At 51.0% G+C, this 17515-nt stretch overlaps 1 long non-coding RNA gene across 1 annotated transcript; it reads right to left on the bottom strand.

Moving 5' to 3' along the window:
• Positions 1–5867: 5867 nt before the first annotated feature.
• LOC123371995 lies at positions 5868–11660 on the bottom strand. Its single transcript, XR_006580041.1, has 3 exons — positions 11519–11660; positions 9994–10663; positions 5868–5999 (listed from the first exon to the last, which is right to left on the bottom strand). It is a non-coding gene; the product is annotated as an uncharacterized LOC123371995 (long non-coding RNA).
• Positions 11661–17515: the final 5855 nt, after the last annotated feature.

The raw sequence follows: 17515 nt of genomic DNA, 5'->3' as shown, positions 1-17515 counted from the left end.
CTCTCCGGGCGCTGAAGGAGGCTCTGGTTAGTGGCCCAGTTCTGGCAAACCCAGACTTTGACAAGCCCTTTCTGGTGTTCACCGACGCCTCAGACACGGGGCTGGGGGCGGTGTTAATGCAGAAGAATGAAAAGGGGGAGAGACACCGTATCATGTACCTGAGCAAGAAGTTGCTACCCCGGGAGCAGAACTACGCGGCCATCGAGAAGGAATGCCTGGCCATGGTGTGGGCCCTTAAGAAACTAAAACCATATCTCTTTGGGCGCCACTTCACCGTGTACACCGACCACTCTCCCCTGACCTGGCTGCACCAGATGAAAGGAGCCAACGCCAAGCTCCTGAGGTGGAGCCTGCTCCTGCAGGACTATGACATGGACATGGTCCATGTGAAGGGAAGTGCCAACCTGATAGCGGACGCGCTGTCCTGGAGAGGGGGCCCTGAACTTCCCCAGGTCACTGGGCAAAGTGACCCCGCTCGGTTCAGTCTCGAAGGGGGGAGAGATGTGACACAGTAGGGCGCGGGGTGGATTGACCTGGGAATGTCATTTAGTTTTACTGAACTGTCTGCATGGGGGATGGGAGAGCATGGGAGAGCGAGGGCCGGCTCCTGGAAAGAGGATCCGGGCCCAGGCAGGGCGGCACACTGCGGTGAGCAGAGCTGGAGCGTCGGGCTCCCTCACCCTGCAGGGCAGGGCTGCCTCCCAGGACAGCTGCCTAGAAGCCCCTGCCACCTGCCCCCCGGAGAGCCTGAGGGACCGTCTGTACTTTGGGTCCCTTTTCAGAGCCCAGGGCGCTCAGCCGGGCCCCTCAGACCCACGGGGGGCCAAGGGCCGAGCCCCTCACACAGACCAGTCCCTGTTTGCCGTGTGGGGAGCGCAGCCTGGCCCGGACCGTCGTGGGCGGGGGCAGGATTCGTTTGTTTACTGTCTGGGCTGCAGCCATGGGGAGCTGCCTCCCTCAGACCCAGGGCCCCACCCTGAGCCCCACATGGCGCTGCAGTGACTCTACGTCCGGGCAGGGCGTCTGGGATGAGAGAGGTGCCCACCCTCACCCAGGGGGTGCCCTCGAGGTACCTCTGATGGGGACCAACAGGAGTAGTTGTAACATCACAGCACCATACAGACACGTGATCTCCTAACTGATCACCCCCAACCCCAGCATTACTCAGGCCGGGGGGGCTCTCCTGAGCAAAGGACCCCCCGCCCCGGGTCTGCCTCGTTCCCTGGCTCTCTGCCGGCTGCGCAGAATGAAGAGGGCGGCCCCAGGTGATGCAGACGGCTGCTGTATTGAGCTGGGGCGGGGGCAGCTGCTCACCAAATGAGCAGGAGGAGCTGGATGGCAAAGGGCAGCAGGAGGTGCCTCCAGGCGAAGTAGATGACGACGGGGGGGAACAGGGAGACGAGGAAGGTGGCCAGCGCCGGGACGAGTCTGTTGAAGAAGTTGTCGGCGACTGGCCTCAGCGATTTGGCGAAGAGGAGCGTGGCCGGCAGCACATGGTCGTATATGATGAAGACGGGGAGGAACAAGAAGAAGATGAGCATGAACACAATGCGGAGCAGGATGTCACAAAATACCACGGTGGCGAGGAAGGAGAGCACCCGCCGGAGGGCCCGAAGGGCGCTTCGCACGATCACATTCATTCTCCAGGGCGCTCAGCTGAGCCTGGCCCGCAGTGTAGCTTTGCCTCCGATGTTGCTCTCTCCCTGCGAGGAAGCAGGAGGAAGGTGCCAGGGTGAGTCACCTGCAGCGGAAGGGGAGCCCTGAATTGGTGATGCTGATTTCATATCTATACAGTGGTAACACCTGCGGGCCCAGGTCCCCAGCTGTTATGCTCAGGGTTGCACAGACACAGAGGGAGACCTGGTCTGGGGATGTAAGCAGAGAGGGGGCACCGGGGGCAGATGGATTTCTTCGGCTGGCCATTGTTTCTGAAGGGCCGTGTGTGTGTGAAAGAGAGGCAGAAAGACCAGGGAAGCAGAGCAAGAAGGCAGCAAGGAAGCACCAGACACAGTGAGAGAAGCACTGGCAGCGAAGCCCTGAGAAAAAGCTAAGAGCTTTTGGGCCAAGTGCTGCCCGAAAGGGGCTTGGAGTTGTGACCAAAGAAACTATCTCCCACTCTCTGTGTTCAGGGAACCGGGACTTTGATTATTCTTTGTGAATACACAGGATTGCATCAAATTTACTTGCCTCCATCCTCATTTCTCCTCGTAACCAAAACAACCCGTAGGGCCGGAAGTGTGGCTAACCGCCCTGGTCCAAAGGGGGAGTGTACGAAGGGCGTGGTGTGGAAGACAAGCAGCTACAGCGACGGGTACGTTTGCACTTCAGTCGTCTCCGCTCATAAGGATCAACAAACCTCTGCCTCAGAGCATCGCTGAGGTAAGAGATGGGAATGGCCGGCTAGGCCCCAGCCAATCCAGCTGGGCCAGTGCAGAGCTCTCCCCGGGGACAGCGTCCAGGGTTTTTCTTTTTAAAAATCCCAAACAGCAGGGCATCCGGCCCTTAGCCGGATCCGTCTCGGGGGGCGTGTGTTCAGCCCAAACTACCCTTCCCCGGGGTCTGTGTCTGACCTCCCTGACAGCAGCCACCCTGCACTGACTCCCCTGCAGTGACTCCTGATTTACACTCTTCTAAGGGAGGTCAGAATCAATCCCTTCGTTTCTGGGTAAGGATCTGGCCCCATACGCCAGGGCATTCACCGCAGCACCATCCTGGCCTGACCTACACTTGGAAGTTAGGTCAGCGTGACTATGTCACTAGTGAGTGTGAAAAATCCAGCCCCCAAGCGGGGCAGTTAACGTGACCCTGGTCCCTGTGCAGGCACCGCTAGGCTGAGAGAAGAATTCTCCTGTCTCTCAGGGAGGTGGATCACCAATGACTGGGCCACCGTCGCGTTTTAAGTGTGCACAAGCCCTTAGAGAGGGACTGTCCCCTCCTGTCTCTGGGATAGGAAGCCTTGCCCCGGTCACTCTGGCATGGCTCGTGTGACGTTATTGATATAAATGGGGACCATATAGAACATGGGTTGCAACCAAGGTCCTGTAGTGGCACCAAATCCTAAGTAAAGGGGGTCATATAAGGTGTCTAAGATCAGGTTCTGGGTTGCTGGTTATGATTATGCTGTCTATATGTCTGTGTATTATTTTGTAGTTGAAGTTATAAATATTGGCTCTGTAATGTCTGTAATTTTGTATTATGCTCTGCCTCTGGGAAGTGTCCCAGACAAAGCTGATGTTAGCCCGGCATAGCTGGCTTGATGGCCCATTAAAAGGCCATCAGCTACACAATTGACCCATGGAGAGAAGGCAGACACGCCTTGTGACTCAGCAAAGTATGCAGGGACTGGCCCATGTGACTCCAGACTCCATTTTATTTTTGCTGTAAATTTCCACAGTGAAGACAAAGGGATTCTTACACCTGGAAAAGTCTATATAAGGCTAATGCCTCATCTCCATCTTGTCTTCAATCCTGCTTCTGACCTCTGGAGGGACTTTGCTACAAACTGAAGCTTTACACAAGGGACTGAACGACCCATCCCAGTGGGGGATGCATTCCAGAGATTTAATCTGAACCTGCAGTTTACTCCAGCACTGCTGCAAGCCTGAACTAAGAACTTTGCCATTACTGTATGTAATTGATTCCATTTAACCAATTCTACCTCTCATCTCTACCTTTTTCCCTTTGTAAATAAACCTTTAGATTTTAGATTCTAAAGGATTGGCAACAGCGTGATTTGTGGGTAAGATCTGATGTGTATATTGACCTGGGTCTGGGCCTTGGTCCTTTGGGATCGAGGGAACCGTTTTCTTTTATTGGGGTGTTGGTTTTCATAACCATTCATCCCCAGGACGAGTGCACTGGTGGTGATGCTGGGAGACTGGAGTGTCTAAGGAAATTGCTTGTGTGACTTGTGGTTAGCCAGTGGGGTGAGACCAAAGTCCTTTTTGTCTGGCTGGTTTGGTTGGCCTTAGAGGTGGAAAAACCCCAGCCTAGGGCTGTGACTGCCCTGTTTGAGCAATTGGTCCTGATTTGGCACTCTCAGTTGGGTCCCGCCAGAATCGCTCCGTCACAGCTCGGTTGCTGTGTCCTGTCACCAGAGGCTGAGCACGGGCTAGGAAGGAATTTTTCGGTATTGTGGATGGGTTTTGCCTTCCCCTGAAGCATAAGGAATTGGCCATTGCCAGAGGTACTAGATGAGATAGACCCGTGACCTCATCCAGTCTGGCACTTCCTGAAAACTAACAGACGCCTTTTAGGAGGGTTCTCAAGAGACACCGGCTTTTTCACTCCTGTGTCCCTCTGGAGGGTGGTGGAGTCCTGGACTCCAGCCACGCAAGGCCAAATGGCACCTTCCTGCTCTGTTAATCTCAGACAAAGCCCAATAGCCCCATGCAACAGCCAGGAGAGCTCGGCTATCAGAAACAGGTCAGTGAAAGCAGAACTTGCCTCCAGGTTGGAGCAGACATTAGTAGCCTGGCATATCGCATCCCCTGCATGTGGCCTCGCACTCAGTTCTTCCTCACGCTGGGTGAAAACATCACCTCCCACATGGCTCCTCTGCCGCTGGTCTCTGAGCTCGGCAGCCCTGGGCCTGCGACACGGCAAGCTGCTGGCTACGCTGCCTGCTTGTGATGTCACAAACGGGGTGTGGGGCTCACAGGCTGGAAGGCAGCTGAGCAGCTGCTGCTGGGGTCCAGGACACACAGCAGCACTTGGATTTCTTCCCTGTCTAAGCGCCTGATCCACGACAGCTACATGCTGTGCAAATAGATCGGGGGAGGTTTTCAAAGGCACCGAGGTGGGTGAGGCGGCGCACGCAGCTCCTGGGGAAAGACCAGGGAGGCTGAGTCCCTAACCCCATTTGTGCCTCTGGAAACCCCCTTTTCTAAACAAAGCAGTGACATGGATAAAGGAACCAAGCAGCCAAATATACCCCAGGAGAGGGAAAGCTAATAAACCCGAAGGCAAACCAATCGCCAGCTCCCTGCTAGGCCTGGAGACAGGGAAAGGGCGACCGACTGAAAAGCAGCAGCAAAGACCCCCCGCCCAAATCACAGTCAGCTCCGGGACCATCTCTTTGGTCTGTGTTTGCACACGGGTCCTTGACGGGGGCTCCTAGGTGCTACAAATAATATATAATCATGCAAATGTGTTCTGGCTCCAACGCCTCTGTTCAAACATCCAGCCAGACCACCCGCCGCAACGCGATCAGGGCACTCCAGTCCCAACGTTACAAGCCCCGGCCTGGCTGGACTAAGCGCCAGCTGGCCTGAGGGACACATTCAGAAGGCAGCCTAAGGGAGCGTGATGAGGTGCCCACCCCACCCGCACAGGGCTGGAAGGGGGAGGCAGGGAGCAGGGAACGAATGGGAAGCAGGTTCAGCTGGGCAGGAACTAGAGGGGCCTGTAGGAAGCCCAGGAGTTGTGAGCAGTAAAGGCTGTAGGAAGGCAGGCAGTGACACTGGGCGCAGGTACACCCAGCAAGTGGGGTAGGAAGCAGTGAGGGCTGGGAGAGGAAAGCCCAGAACTGCTGAGCTGAGACCTGGAGGAGAAGGTGGGTTCCCCTGCCAGCCCCTGGGGGAGTGGCACCGTGGGGCAGCGAGAGAGAAGGCTGCCTAGGACTGCTAGGGAGAAGGGGCTTTGCTAGCCCGGAGGCAGGGAACGGTGGGTCAGGATGAGGACACTGCAGGAGAGAGAGGGGCTGCAGACCAGAGTGATGATACAAACCACGAAACAGAGTGCCCAGGAGGAGCCTGCGCGAAAGCCGATAACGTTGTCAGACGTCCCAATCCCCGTAGGGATTTGTAGGGTGTAAATACGTTAGGATTCAGGCCCCCTGTTATATTCTTTATTTTAAAGGGAAATAATCGGCCTTTAGTGCGTGATGTCAGCCTAGCTAGGGTCCATTGGAGCTGCTGGGCTGTCCTGGTTCATCTTTGGAGTGTTCTTCAGTACAAGGAAACTCAAAACTCTTAATTGTGTGTGTAAAGACTGGATTCCTACGAAGAGAAAGAGAATTACCATTCCTGTGATAGTTTTCATGTTCCTATAGACCAGGGGCAGTGAGTAGGCAGATCGCAGGCCAAATCCAGACCACCTGATGCTTTCGAACAGACCCCGATACCTTTTTATTTACTTGTTGTTGTTGTTGTGTTTGTTTGTTGTTTTTTTTTATGATTATTTTCTCCGGAGTCTGGGCCTTGGCTATAATTTGACCAAGAAATTTGGACCTTGACCAAAAGTAATTGACGCCCCCTGCTCTAGACAATCCAGCTGTCGTCTCTCGCAAGGGTAGGAATTCATGGTCTGTGCACACACCTGAAGTCAGAGAGAGGAATTCAGTCGCGCAGAACCGCTCAGTAGATTGACGTACCTCCGCTCCGCGAAGGTCACTTCCGCACAGCAAGCGGCAGCCCATGGCCCCAGGCTCGCACTGCAGTGCTGTAAATAGTGGGGCAGATGTTTGGGCGCGGGCTGGAGCTTGGGCCGTGTCTGCACAGCTGTTTTCAGCACTGTAGCGGGAGCCCTACGAGCCCCAGTCTGTCGCCCCAGGCGCTGAGACTCTGCCATGGTCTCCAGGGCCATGCGTGCTCTGGCTAGCAGGTCATGCAAGTGAGCTGGAAGGTGCTAAACGGAGGAGGTAACAAGTGTAAGCCCTGCCCCAAGGCAATTCGCAGGTACCTCGCTGTCTCCTGGCAACAGACCTCTCAGTCGTAAGAGTTCATACTGCTGCCCATCATAGAATCCTAGGCCTGGAAGGGACCTCGAGAGGTCACCTAGTCCAGCCCCCTGCACTCCTGGCAGGACTAATTATCTAGACCCTCCCTGACAAGTGTTTGTTCAACCTGCTCTTAAACATCTTCAATGGGGGAGATTCCACAACCTCCCCAGGCAATTCATTCCAGTGCTTAACCACCCTGACAGTTAGGAAGTTTTTCCTAATGTCCAACCTAAACCTCCCTTGCTGTAATTTAAGCCCATTGCTTCTTGGGAAGTTAACAAGAACAATTTTTCACGCTCCTCCTTGTAACAACCTTTTATGTACTTGAAAACTGTCCTCATGTCCCCTCTCAGTCTTCTCTTCTCCAGAATAACAAACCCAATTTTTTCAATCTTCTCTCATAGATCATGTTTTCTAGATCTTTCATCATTTGTGTTGCTCTTCTCTGGACTTTCTCTTTCCTGAAATGTGGTGCCCAGAACTGGACCCAATACGCCAGTTCAGGCCTGATCAGCGTGGAGTACAGCAGAAGAATTACTTCTTGTTTCTTACTTACAACACTCCTGCTAATAGAACTGGGGCACTTGTGACACCATAGAGACTAACACATTTATTTGAGCATAAGCTTTCAAGGGCTACAGCCCACTTCATGGGATGCACAGAATGGAACATATAGAAAGGAGATATATACACACATACAGAGAACAACTCCCACCTTTTCATCTTCTCTGTATGTGTAAATATCTCCTGGCTGTATGTTCCATTCTATGCATCCCATGAAGTGGGCTGTAGCCCATGAAAGCTTATGCTCAAATAAATGTGTTAGTCTCTAAGGTGCCACAAGGACTCCTGTTCTTTTTGCGGATACAGACTAACAGGGCTGCTACTCTGAAACCTGACTCCTGCTAATACAACCCAGAATAATCTTTGATTTTTTTTTCCAACAGCATTACACTGTTGACTCATATTTAGCTTGTGGTCCACTATGACCCCAGATCCCTTCCCCCAGTGCTCCTTCCTAGGCAGTCATTGCCCATTTTGTATGTGTGCAATTGATTGTTCCTGCCTAAGTGGAGGACTTTGCATTTGTCCTGATTGAATTTCATCCTATTTACTTCAGACCATTTCTCCAGTTTGTCCAGATCATTTTGAATTTTAATCCTATCCTCCAAATGACTGGCAACCCCTCCCAGCTTGGTATCCTCCACAAACTGTATAAGTGTCCTCTCTATGCCATTATCTAAATCATTGATGAAGCTATTGAACAGAACCGGACCCAGAGCTTATGCCTGCTGGACCCCATGACATATGCCCTCCCAGCTTGACTGTGAACAACTGATGATTACTCTCTGGGAACAGTTTTCCAACCAGTTATGCACCCACCTTATAGTAGCTCCATCTAGGTTGTATTTCCCTAGTTTGTTTATGAGACAGTCATGCGAGACAGTATCAAAAGCCTTCCTAAAGTCAAGATATACCACATCTACTGCTTCCCCCCCATCCACAAGGCATGTTACACTCTGTCAAAGAAAGCTATTAGGTTGATTTGACATGATTTGTTATAGAGTCATAGAGTCATAGACTTTAAGGTCAGAAGGGACCACTATGATCATCTAGTCTGACCTCCTGCACAAGGCAGGCCACAGAATCTCACCCACCCACTCCTGTAATAAACCCCTAACCTATGTCTGAGCTATTTAAGTCCTCAAATCGTGGCTTAAAGACTTCAAGGTGCGGAGAATCTGCCAGCAAGTGACCCATGCTCCATGCTGCAGAGGAAGGCGAAACCCCCCCAGGGCCTCTGCCAATCTGCCCTGGAGGAAAATTCCTTCCTGACCCTGTCACGTTATTGATTTGAACTGGGACCATATAGAACATGGTTGCAACCAAAGTTCTGTAGTGGCACCAAATCTTGTATAAAGGGGTCAAATGAGGTGTCTAAGACCAGGTTATAGGTTGCTGGTTACGATTATGCTGTCTATATGTGGGTATCATTTTTGTTCTTGGCAAATCCATGCTGGCTGTTACGTAGCACCTCATTATCTTTTAGGTGTTTGTAAATTGATCGCTTAATTGTTTGCTCCATTGTCTTTCCAGGTACAGAAGGTTAAGCTGACTGGTCTGTAATTCCCCAGTTTGTCCTTATTCCCCTTTTAATAGATTGGCACTAGATTTGCCCTTTTCCAGTCTTCTGGAATCTCTCCCATCTTCCATGCCTTTCAAAGATCATCATTAATGGCTCAGACATCTCCCCAGTCAGCTCCTTGAGCATTCTGGGATGTATTTCATTAGGCTCTGGTGACTTGAAGACATCTAACCTGTCTGAGTAATTTTTAACTTGTTCTTTCCCTATTTTAGCCTCTGATTCTACCTCATTTTCACTGGCATTTGTTAAGTTAGACGTCCAATTGCACTAACCTTTTTGGTGAAAAATGGAATGAAAAAGTCATTTAGCACCTCTGCCATGTCCACATTTTCTATTATTGTCTTTCCCACCTCATTGAGTAACGGGCCCACCCTGTCCTCGGTCTTCCTCTTGCTTCTAATGTCTCTGTAGAATGTTTTCTTGTTACCTTTTATGTCCCTAGATAGTTTAATCTCATTTTGTGCCTTGGCCTTTCTAATTTTGCCCCTACCGACCTGTGGTGTTTGGTTACATTCATCCTTTGTAATTTGACCAGGTTTCACTTTTTGTAGGACACCGTTGTCTCTGGGCTCCTACCTCATGAAACCAAGAGCAAAAGCAAAGTCCATAGTGGATTTCATGGCATCTCTGACAGCTTTTCCTTTTGCGGGTAAAATCTCTGCTTGGGGCAGGGTTATTTTATTTTTTGAGGGGCGGTCGGTTGGGATTTGGGGGGAAGGATGGTTGTGGGTGTGATGCTTGTGGAGGAAAGGCCATTCCAAGGAGGAAGGTTTGGCAGTCTCTCCTAGGGACCTGCATTTGCCTAAGCATCTCTGGATGATTGTCCCAGAGCCTGATCCCCTCCACCATGATGTACTGAAGCGCAGCGGCTGCTCAGTCAGCTCCCCAGACTTCCAGACTCTATGTCTGCCATCCCCTGGCACGCACAGTCAAGACTAGCACATGCTTATTCCTCCGCACTTGCCGCAGGCTGGATGTCAGGAGCCTGCTGGGTGGCAGAGTTGCTCAGTGGTAATTGCATGGCAGAACTGTGTGTCTGGAGGAGACTGGACTGGCAGGAGGAGCAGTGACAAGACGGCGAGTAGAAAAGCCTTGTAGGCAAAGCTCTTCCTTAAGAGGAACGTACCTGGCTCGGCTCACAGAGCGAGGGTAGGACAGGAGACTCCGTGCGGGTGTCAGCAGCCACGTACCTGCCAGAGGGACGACTGGGCTCACGACACTGGCGTGGCTGAGGAGTTGCTCTTTAGGTAACGCGAGGTTGTTTGGATCCCTCTGGGAGGTTTCTGACTTCCCCTGCCCTCTGCGCAGGGCACGCACAATGAAAGGCGGCCAGCGCGACAGGCAAGCGCCTGACTGCTCTGTTGAGCCGCAGCCGCTCAGAAAACAAGCCGCGCGAACCGGAGGTAAAAAGGCAGCAGTATGAACTTCAATCCCAAGAAGAGGGAGACAGGGAGAGACAGGGAGACGAGGAAGACGGCCAGAGCCCGAAGCACATCGTGGAAGAAGACATCTGCGACTGGCGTCAGGGTTTGGAGGAAAAGCAGCAAGGCTGGTAACACGTGTTCGTATAAGGCAACGCCAGGGACCATCAGGAAAATGAGGAAGTAGTAAAAGGCATCTCCCAGGGCAGCAATATAGATCACGAAGGCAAGGAAGCAGAGCAGCCTCTTGAGCCCCTGGAGGAGATCTCTGACAGTGGGATGCATGTTACAGGGCCCTGCTTGGCGCTTCCCTTTCGGCCGGCGCCTCTCCTCGGGTATCCTGCTCTCCCTTCGAAGGCTGAGCTGGGGTGAGGCCTACGCAGCGACGGGGAACAAAGCTGTGCTCAGGAGGAAATGTCTCATTTCCTGCGCACTGATCATGTAGCGTTACGATGCAATGTTTATATTGCTGCAGCACCCGGGGCCTGGATCAGGACCAGCACGCCAGTGTGCTGTGTATCCAGGTACATAGGCCCCCACTCTGAATCGCACCATTTCTCCTCACACCACCACTGTGCAGTAGGGAAGTGCCACTATTCCCATTGTTCAGACGGGGAACTGAAAGACACGGGCTTGTCAACATGGAGACACCCAGAAAGAGCCACCCGAATTAACTCAAGGAGGGAATTTGAAGTGGATTATTTAAACCACATTAAATCCTTGTGTGGACACTGTTATTCAAAACTGAGGTGGCATTAATTTGGCTTAGTTTAATTCACTCTCAGAGTGAAGGCCACTTTAATTCTGAAAGAGGGTGTTCAAACAGGGATTTAATACAGTTTAACTAATTCACATCAAAATCTCACCTTCAGTTAATTTGGATTAATTGCCCCAGATGTCCCCATGTAGACACGCCCCAAGTGACTTCTCCAAGATCACACCGGGAGTCTGTGGCAGGGCCAGGAACAGAACCTAGCTCTCCTGAGTCCCCCGCGAGTGTCCTAACTCCTTTCCCATCCTCCCTCTCACTCTCCCCCGGGCTGGGTGTTGTGATAACACGGAGGCAAACTCAATCCCTGCCCCAGAGAGTGGGCCACCGAAGCAGATGAGCAGCCCCTGGGGTGACAGATGAAGGAGGGGGAGCTGATCACATGCAGACAGTCAGAAGCATGTCGCACCTCTGCCCAGTACACATGAGCTAGAGCACAGAGTCAGGAAAACGGCCCTCACCTCCCGTTTGGCCCAAACATTCACATCTCAGCATTTCCTCATGTCACTTCCCCTGCACCTGCTCTGGCCCTCAGGCCTTCATCCGGCTGGACAGAAGCAGTGTCTCGCCCGGGGCTTCCCAGCCGCCCTGTCAGCCAGCGAGGTGGGAGTGTGGCAGCTCGGTCACTGAGTCACAGCGAGCTGGTGACCCTGCTGTCTGGTTCTGATGTCACAAATGAGCCGGTGGTGAGACAGGGGCTCCTACGGCGCACAGATTGCTGCAATGGAGGGGGAGGGGTTTCCTCTCTCTCTCAGGCATGCAGGGGGCATGCTGAATGAGTTGGCAGGAGATGTTCCTTGACTTCCAACCCAATGCCTGGTCGCTGGACTCTCCTTCCTACCGTCCGTACGCTGCGCAGGGCAGAACCAAAGTAAATGTGAACCAATTGTCCCCAGGGGCGCGGGGCAGTCTCTGTCACCGGCAAACTTTAAATCTAGATTGGCTGTTTTGTAAAAGCTCGACTGTAGTTCAAAAGGAATCATCTGAGGGAGGTCTCCGGCCTGTGCCATAGAGGGGGTCAGACTAGATGGTCACAGTGGTCCCTTCTGGCCTTGCAATCTATGAATCTAGGTGATCCCAGCTGGACGTGTCCTGTTCAAATCCCACGGTGAAAAGCAACCTGCAGTGGGCAGTTATAGATAACGGGCCATAAAGTCACAGATTCCAAAGCAAGAAGGACCCACTGTGCTCACCTAGTCTGACCTCATAGACTTTAAGGTCAGAAGGGACCATTATGATCATCTAGTCTGACCTCCTGCACAACATAAGCCACAGAATCACACCCACCCACTCCTGTAACTCCTGGAGAACACAGGCCAGAACGTCCCTGAATTAATATCTGCTTGAACTCGAGCAGATCCTTTAGAAAAACAGCCAGTCTGGATTGAAAATTTGCCTGTGATGGAGAATCCCACCCCTGCCCCTGGGTCGATGGTTCCAGTGGCTGGTTACCCTCACAGCTAACATTTACCCCTTATTCCCAGTCTGAGTGGGTCTAGCTTCAACTTCCAGCCCTGGGGTCAATTAGACCTTCCTCTGCTAGACTGAACCTGCCTCTGGTGTCAAATATGTGTTCCTCCTGTGGGCACGTGTCGCTGTGAGTGTCACGCCTTACCCGTGATCCCCGTGCTCAGGCAGGCTAGGATTTACTCACGGGTATTTTGGTAAAAGTCGTCGTTCCTGACCTGTTCATCACTTTTACCAAAAATACGCCGACTAAATCTCTACTTCTGGGGTCCCGCTGCTCCGGGGGGCCCTGCGGGGGGGGGGGGAGCCTGCTCCAGTGCTGGGAGTTGACTGCCCCACAGGGACCGCTCTCCAGTTGGCCTCTGGGTGCTGGGCCACTGCTCCAGCCACCCCGGAACTGCTGCTGCTCGGGCAGTCCCTGGCACCAGCCACACTGGGCGCAGCACTCCCCAGAGCCAGCTGCCTGGGGCCGCTCGAGCAGCAGCTGGGGTGGCTGGCTCCAGGGCAGCTCCCGGGACCACTGCTCGGGCAGTCCGTGGGAATAGCTGCACTGGACATGGCACTCCCCAGAGCCAGCTGCCTGGGGCCGCTCGAGCAGCAGCTGGGGTGGCTGGCTTCAGGGCAGCTCCCAGGACCGCTGCTCGGGCAGTCCGTGGGAATAGCTGCACTGGACATGGCACTCCCCAGAGCCAGCTGCCTGGGGCCGCTCGAGCAGCAGCTGGGGTGACTGGCTTCAGGGCAGCTCCCAGGACCGCTGCTCGGGCAGTCCCTGGGACCAGCTGCACTGGACATGGCACTCCCCAGAGCCAGCTGCCTGGGGTCGCTCGAGCAGCGGCTGGGGTGGCTGGCCCCAGGGCAGCTCCCGGGACCGCTGCTCGGGCAGTCCCTGGGACCAGCGCACTGGCCGCTGCTTGGGCGGTCCCCAGAGCCAGCTGGCCCCCGGTCGCTTCAGCAGCAGCCGGTGCGGCTGGTCGTTGGGCACTCGAGCCGCTGGCCCTGAAGTCAGCCGCACCAGCCGCTGCAGAAATCACAGAAATTCGTGGGATCCCTGACTTCCACGACCTCGATGAAAGAATCGCAGCGGTAGTGATGAGGGAGGAGGAGGTTGGGGGGCAGAATGTGGGTTGCCTGTCGAAGACTGCCTGCAGCATGGGCGCTCCCAGTGACGATTGCAAGGCGCGGGGTACGCTGGAGACGTACGGGTCCCACAGCGAGTGACCTCACTGCCTTCGTGCCTGGTGAGAATCAGGCGGCCTCTTTCCCTTCAGAGCCCGACTCCCAAACAAGAACCTCTCTGAACCCGTGTGACGTTATGAGTGTGATATAATATCTCATTGAAAGATGACAGGACCAGAAAGAGTTAATTAACTCATAGACTGACCTGACCCATGGGTGAACCTTGAGAACAGGTTAGGAAGATCTGTAAATGACTAGAGCTTTGAAATGCAAGTCTGCATTGTTAGAGGTAGAAGGGGAGATGTTTGCTCAGGTCTTGTGATGCAAGCAAACAAGTCTTGTCTATTGCTATAGTTTTAATTCAAAGATCAAAAAAGGAATATTAACATTTATGATGATACTTGAGTGAAATAGTATTATTGTCTATGTGTCTCTTTGAAGGTTGTGCTAACCTGTATCTGAACTGTTTAATGGATAAATTACTCTGTGCTAATTGCCAGGATGTTTGGGAGAAGGAGTTAAGCCTATTGTTTTCTCAGGCCGAAAGGCTGCTGGAAATGTATAAGAACCTGGGACACGATCCTGCTTCATCTCAGATCTGCTTTGGGTTTCAAGAGGGGGAAACCTTAAGCCATAAGGATTGAGATCCCCAGTCATTGACTGGAGCCACCCTGAATATGGAAATTGGACTATAACCTATGGACTATTTCTAAAAAGACTTTTGGCAACTACAAGCTCATCTCTGCTGTGTATCTGAACCTCAAGAATTGAATTCAAGTCTGTCTGTAGATTAATCTTTTAACCAACACTCTCTCTCTTTTCTTTTTAAAATAAATTTTAGCTTAGTTAATAAGAATTGGCTGTGGCGTGTATTTTGGGTAAGATCTAAGTTATAATTGGACCTGGGTATGTGGCTGATCCTTTGGGATTGGAGGAACCTTTTCTTTTATATGATGAAGTAAGATTCTCAGGAATCATCATCCTATCTGACAGGTGTGTCTGGACGGAGGCCTGAGGCTGGGCACTTTAAGGGAACTGCGGGGTTTGGGCTTCTAAGTGACCAGTGAGGTGCTGTAGAAGCTGTTTTGTGCTGGTTGGTAAATCTAAGTATTGGAATAACCACCAGCGTTTGGGGTTTGTCTGCCCCGTTTGGTTTGCAGTTCACCCTGATTGAGTGACCTCCGCTGGCTCCCACGGGCAGCCCCGTCACAACCCGCCCCATAGCACGGGCATTGAGGCCAGGGAGTGCGAAAGGATGCCACAGGCAGCGAACCTGCAGGCAGAATACGCCAGGGCACCAACGGGAGACCCTGCTAGCCCTTGGGAGGGCGCTGCCAGGACCCGAGGTAGTCTGGATCCATGCTTCTGGTGCGCCGCGGGCCCTTGTCCTGTGCTTGTTGGCCAGCTAGAACAGGCAGGCGCAGTCTGCCTGGAATAATGACACTGACGAGAGGTGAGTAAAAACAGACCCAGCTGAAATCCTGGCCTCATTAACGGCTATGGGAGCTTTGCCATTGACTTCTCTGGGACCAAGGTTTCACCCCCTCATCTTTTATTGGTAGGATATAGATTCATCAATTCATAGATTCTGGGACTGGAAGGGACCTCGAGAGGTCATTGAGTCAGTCCCCTGCCCTCATGGCAGGACCAAATACTGTCTAGACCATCTTGGATAGACATTTATCTAACCTGCTCTTAAGTATCTCCAGAGATGGAGATTCCACAACCTCCCTAGGCAATTTATTCCAGTGTTTAACCACCCTGACAGTTAGGAACTTTTATATTTACCCCTATGAAAATCAATTCTCCATGCAACTGATTAAATCCTTTGAACAGGCAAGGACAAAGTCACAAAGCTTATCCACACTGTTGGTGTGTAAATGTTCAGTTCTGATGAATTACAGCTAAAAATTACTCTAAATCCAATTTTTAAAACACATCTGTTGCACCAGATCTACTCAAAATCTACCTACCGATTTTTGTGTTGACAGATGTTATTTTAAATATCCATCAAAAACAACATTGTTTTGTTCATTGTAAAGGTTAATTATTGGTTTTCCTATAACTAAAATGAAAACAGAAGGAAGTTCCCACACTAGGCCTCTCAAGTACATGACTTTGCTCTGTTTTTGTATCTTTGTACCTGTATATTTTCAACCCATAGTTAATTCAAAAACTACACACTTTTCTAAAAACCAAGTTTTGTTACCCCATCTCTCTTGGTCCGTCATGTGCTATTTTAGATTAATTTCTTATTAAAATTATATGCCATTGTGTTGAACAAAAAATGTTACTGGCAAGGGAAGATAATTTTGTATCAGTTAAGATCTACTGTTTATTTGTAGCATGCAAAGTCAGTGAGCATGTCCACCTGACTGTACTTTAGACCATAATATACATTTCATGCCAACCTAACTAGTTTAGATTGTATACTAAATTTGCAGCCACTAGCTAAAAAACATATATTTAAAGTTTCACCCAAGAATCAGTATTAAGACAGACTACATTGGACTTTAGACATCTGGTACAGCACCAAAAAGAATTTTTTTAACATGTTATTTCTCTTTGAAATGAACAAAAAAATTCAGGAGACAAACTGTGCCTCAAAAAATTAATTTCAAACAAGCTTGAATATAACTATGGGCTCCAGTACATGATGGAAGCCCAGAGTTTAATGCATTGATGTGGAAAAGACGAACGGGGGAAATGTTTAGATTCATAGAGTCTAAGGCTAGAAGGGACCACATTGATATCTAATCTGACCTCCTGCATAACCCAGACCAAGGTGCTTCCTTGAATTAATTCTGGTTTAAACTAGAGCAGAGCTTTTACAAAAACATCCCATCTTGATTTAAAAATTGCCAGTGATGGAGAATCCACCACGGCCCTTGGGAAATTGTTATGGTGGTTAATGACTCTCATGGTTAAAATTTACATCTTATTCCGATCTGAATTTGTCTAGTTTCAACTTCCAGACACTGGAGATAGTTCTCTGCTAGATTGAAGAGCCCATTATCAGATATTTATTCCCTCTGTAGGTACTTATAGACTTTGGTCAACTCGTCAGCATGTTTTCCAATCCTTTGATCATTCTTGTGGCTTTTCTCTGAGCCCTGCAATGTATCAACCGCCTTGTTGAACTGTGGACACCAGAACTGGACACAGCATTCCAGCACCAGGTGCACCATTGCCAAGGGTGATGTCATGGTAGGGGGTCTACTACCGACCACCTAACCAGGAAGAAGAGGTGGATGAGGCTTTTTTTTAAAAACTAACAAAATCATCCCAAGCTCAGGACTTAGTGGTGATGGGGGACTTCAACTACCCAGACAGCTGTTGGGAAAATAACACAGCAAGGCACAGATTATCCAACAAGTTTTTTATTTCAGAAGGTGGAGAAAGCTACTAGTGGAGAGGCTGTTCTAGGTTTCATTTTGACAAATAAGGAGGAACTGGTTGAGAACTTGAAAGTGGAAGACAGCTTGGGTGAAAGGGATCATGAAATGGCAGAGTTCATGATTCCTAAGGGATGGTAGGAGGGAGAACAGCAAAATAAAGACAATGGATTTCAAGGAGGCGACTTTAGCAAACTCGGGGAGTTGGTAAGTAAGATCCCCATGGGAAGCAAGTCTAAGGGGAAAAACAATTGAAGACAGTTGCCAGTTTTTCAAAGAGACATTATTAAGGGCACAAGAGCAAACTGTCTCACTGCGTAGGAAAGACAGGAAGTGTGACAAGACACCACCCTGGCTTAACCAGGAGAACTTCATTCTTCAACGATCTAAAAATCAAAAAAGAGAGAGTGTGGAAATGGC

Source organism: Mauremys mutica, chromosome 5 (genome assembly GCF_020497125.1).
Source record: "Mauremys mutica isolate MM-2020 ecotype Southern chromosome 5, ASM2049712v1, whole genome shotgun sequence".
Taxonomy (NCBI): domain Eukaryota; kingdom Metazoa; phylum Chordata; order Testudines; family Geoemydidae; genus Mauremys; species Mauremys mutica.
The sequence above is the reverse complement of the archived record's forward strand: the minus strand, read 5'-3'. Positions and strand labels throughout refer to the sequence as shown.